We start from the raw sequence: 4,887 nt of genomic DNA, 5'->3' as shown, positions 1-4,887 counted from the left end.
GCAATGAGTGCACGACGAGTGGCAGATGTGATGGGTGGGAAACCGCTTTCCCCACGAGTTAATGTGCAGGTGGTTCGTAGGGTAAGGAGGAGTGACTACTGTTGGATCTAACGGTGGAGGAAATAAACGTGCGGGTGGTTCTTTGAATGCGGCAGGGACCGTTAGATCACGCGCTGGGTGTGATCAATGACTGCGACTAAATGACGGCTATGGTAATGAAGGCACATGATCACGTGGTTATGGTGATATGAGGGTTCGGGCTTAAGAGCGAGGGCCCTCTACTATGGGTTTTTTAAACCGATAAGCAGGAGAAATAGAGATCATAGGAGGGAAAGGGGAAAAGAATAGGAGAGGAGGACAACCATTACAGGTCTTTCCCTAAGCATAACCGAGGATTTAGCTTGCCTTCAGCCTTCGAGGATCAATGTATATAGCAGAGCTAACACTAGCTCCTTCTAGGGATGAGATCCTCCCTGTGAGGTCTCAAGGACTGCAGACCAATGCCTTCATACAAAACAAGCTAAAAAACATTTCCTAGTATCCATTGGGCATGGAGTCAAATTAGGTATACACTAAAACCTGTAAAGAAAATGCATACAATCATTAAGGCCTGAGAAATTTAAACAACATAAATCTTCAAAAACTGGCCATCTGCTGGGCCATCAAAACTGTTTCTCCCCTTCTTGGCCGGTTCATGATAGAGCTGCAAACCTGGGTTTATTTGATCATCTACCTCAAAAAGTTTAGGACATTTGAGCTTAAAAGGTAGGTATGGATCAAATTTCATCCTCTTCTGTATACTCTCCTCCTTGGATGTTCTTCATGGGAGCTTATGTACACTTGTTGAATAACCACGGTTGTTGTGTACTTCTCTGTGTCATTTGTGGCCTGCACAATTAGCATGAATGGTGTACCAATGTGTTTATGTGTGGAGGACACAAAGACATCATCTGCTCCTTCATTTTTCTTAGAACAGTCCTCATCCAAGGAGGAGTCCCACAACTGTACACCCTCTTCCTCTGTCATCTGGAAAGCTACCCTTTCAATATGTTTGGAGGCCACCTGAGCAGGTTTCGGAATATCAAGACAAATATTATCCATATTAGCCTTGAGCATTGAATTTTGTCTTGCCTTAATGTTCAGGGGGCAACTTTGAGGGATTTTCTTTTGAGCAGACAAAGAAACATAAGATGATGGGGAGTTTTCTTCTCCCTTTGTGATTACTGGACTGGGGATAACAACAGGCTTGTAAATTTGCAGATCTGCATAGCCATTAGAAGATGGGCTGGCTTCGGGCTCAGATTCTTGGATGATGGTGGGACCTGCTGCTGGCTACTAATCAACTTGTTGTTCTGCAAGTACAAAAAACTGGTGAGCAGTGCCTATAGATAATGACCTCTCATAGGCAGCTCTTGTTAAGAAAGGGGCACTGCCCTTGTCTTCCAAACCATGGACCTCCTCCTCCTCTTCAAACAGCTCTTCCTCCATGACTATACTCAGAAAAAGGGTCCTCACCCTTTTGTCTTCGTTTGTATCTTTGCTTCTTTGCAGAATCTGCAACTGCTCCTCTCCTGAATGCTGCTCAACTCTTAACTTGGAAACTTCAAAGGCCAATGACTCAATTGTTCTAGCCATTTCGTCGATCTTATGATCTGAGGATGATGAGAGCTCTCCTCCCTGTCTTCTCCTATCAGCATTACCTTTGAATCTCTCTGCAGCCAGAATGTTCGATTCTACTTCAAAGGCTGCATCTTGCATATTAGCCAGAAAAGTACATCTTCTTTCTCTTAGCAGCAGGCAAAACTGAGAATCGAAGGCATTGGCATAAGTAAGCATAGCAGAAGTAGGGGTGGGTTTCACCTCACATGGTATTCTGCTGTACATATGGTTGAATCTCTTGTTGAAATTAGACAACAGCTCACCATATTCTCTCTGTAAGTTCCCAAATTTAGTATGATAATAGAGCAGATCTTTATTATCCCCCCAGTGCTTTAGGAACACATCATCTAAGGCCTCAATATCTTCTATAGACCTAGGGGGTAATTCTCTGAACCATTTTCTAGCCTCCCCATCTAGGCTTATGACAAAATCCCTCATCCACACATCCTCTTCATTGATATCTAGGTTATCAGCATAGCTATAAAAATATTCAAGGTGATCTCCAGCTTTTACTCCTCCTGTACCAGTAAACTTAGGCATATATTCTTAATAATCTCCTGCAGGCATGGCATTCAAAGGGATAGTCAAGACCAAGGGTCCATACCTAGTAGCAACAATTCTTTCGATCTTTGTGGGGGCTTGCTGACCTGCATGACTGGGGTATATGAAAGGATACTGGTAGACTGAGTGGAATGGATTAGTGAAAAGGATGACAGAGACAGAAGAATATGATGGACAACATGGATGCTTCTTTGGACTGAGATCCGAAAGGGAAATGAATGAACAAGGAGCCTTATGAATCTCTGAAGGTGATTTTCCTAGCAGAGATACATAGGATTTCTAAGGCTTACTTGGTCCTGATGCTCCTTTCTGCAAAGTTTTCTTCTGCTTAACGATCTTCTTAGGGTCAGGCATTGGTTCAGCTGGTGATTTTTGAATATTTCTCCGAGAATGCCTCACAAACTGAGCCATAAATTCAATGTGGAGTCGCCAAAAGTTGGTCTTCCTCCAGTGGAGTCGCCAAATAGATGATTACAACCAGAATATGTGCCCAGACTTTGTCTATCATCAAAATTTGGAACTGTGTCGTTCTCCCAGGGAAGCTGAGCTTCAATCTACTCTCCCCGGCAACGGCGCCAATTAATGTTATCACCCCAAGAAACTCTCCTAGGTTGTATCTCAGAGATGCTTGAGAACATTAGAAACTCAACAACATGTTGGAAATGGATGAGTGGAAGGAATGATGCATATTCAAGCCAGATAACCACTTCTACTATGCTTAACCCCAGACATGGGTGAACACCCCCAGACTGCAAGGCTTTAGACCACCAATTACTCACAGTTTGAGGATTAAGTGAACATGGAGAATACTGACCACACCAGCAGTTGCAAAAGACCATGTGATGGCCAGATGCAACCAGTAAAGAGGTCTACAAATCTATTTCCTAATGCACAGATAGGATGACAGCTCTCTGGCACTAAGTAAACAGAAACTTGCATAGCACATTCAATGATACATACTAGATTGTAACACAGAGGTGGGATGACAACCCCTCTAATGATAAACATCAAGAGCACATGAAAAATGTATAACAGGCACAACCTAGAATATAGAAAAAATGGAAAGTGAGCAATTAACAGCAAAAGAAGCTTGTATTAGCTGAAAATGAAGACCAGAATCTGCAGGCATCACAGTAGTTACAGTCTCCAGAAGTTGAACCTTACATCAAAGCAACAACCATCAACCTTGATTACATTTGTGTTCTGGGTATATATAGAGTTTGTTTACAAAGATATTCTGTTTTTCTATGCGTGGAGGGGTCATAATGGACCACCAACCACCTTAACTCTCTGATGGAGTTTCTGCTACGATCTCTTGGCTTTAATGAACAAATTGAACTTTTCTGCTGTTCGGAGGTCCTTCTTTGAGTAGGTGGCGTGTTGCATGAGTGAAGCTCCATAACTGATAAATGTCTTTAACTACTCGAGGTTGTCCTTTTTCCTTTCGACCACTCTGCTCTTGAATGCGGTGGTTGAGGATTTGCTGGAAAAGGTATCGGGAACTGGTTATGCTCGTCCTTCTCCCTCTCGGGTACACAGAACAGTCAAGGGCGCGAAGACTGCATGGTGGAAGCATGAGCAGGCCGGGGATTATACATTAGCCATTGGATCGAGTGAATGGGTGACAGAGATCTATCGGTGGGAGGCGTCGGGAGGAAACAAGCAGAGACAATCGTGAGCCGTCGGATCGTGGGCGGGCAGATCCGATGGCTATCGGGCGGAGGAGATGCGTTGACGTTAACGAGAGGGGAACGGTACGATGGCGGTAAGCAGTATTCCCAACACAGCTTACGAGAGAGGGTGGAATTTGTACAACGGGGAAGCAATGCAATGAGCACATGATGTGTGGCAAATGTGACGGGTAGGAAACTGCTTTCCCCGCGAGTTAACGCGTGGGCAGTTCGCAGGGTAAGGAGGAGCTACTACCATTGGATCTGACGGTGGATGCGATCGACGGTGGAGGAAATAAACGTGTGGGTGGTTCTTTGAATGCGGCAGGGACCATTAGATCACGCAATGGGTGCGATCAACGGCTGTGACTAAACGACGGCTATGGCGATGAAGGTACATGATCACGTGGTTATGGTGATATGAGGGTTCGGGCTTAAGAGCGAGGGCCCTCTACTATGGGTTTTTTAAACCGATAAGCAGGAGAAATAGATATCATAGGAGGGCAAGGGGAAAAGAATAGGAGAGGAGGACAACCATTATAGGTCTTTCCCTAAGCATAACCGAGGATTTAGCTTACCTTCAGCCTCCGACGATCAATGTATATAGCAGAGCTAACAGAGCCCATATAATTACCCATTTATGGGGCTCATTATCACCCCCCTACTAAAGGTGTTTCTCATCCTTTGAGCAACTTAGTCCATCTCCCCATCTTTGATGGCCTCTCTAGCATCCCAAGCTTCTGATGTTGTTTCCTCTTCCTTGTCATAGAAGCCTGCTTTTTTATCTATCTCTTCCCACTGCCTCTGCTCTTCTTCTTTGGTTCTCCCTTCTAGCATGCCTAACAGCAGTGGTGGACTCAGTTTGAGGCCAATCCAATTGACCTGTAGCCTCTGCATTGAGTGCTTGTACATTGGCACTCTCCTTAGTGCCTCCTTCATCCTCATTGGGGAATGGTATTCCCTGATCTTCAGACTGCGTGGTAATGTGTTCCATCTC

The sequence above is a fragment of the Pinus tabuliformis genome, chromosome 1_2 (assembly GCF_031772625.1).
Source record: "Pinus tabuliformis cultivar Carrire ecotype Pingquan chromosome 1_2, CPIR1, whole genome shotgun sequence".
NCBI classification, from domain to species: Eukaryota; Viridiplantae; Streptophyta; class Pinopsida; order Pinales; family Pinaceae; genus Pinus; species Pinus tabuliformis.
This window is presented reverse-complemented; position numbering follows the sequence as displayed.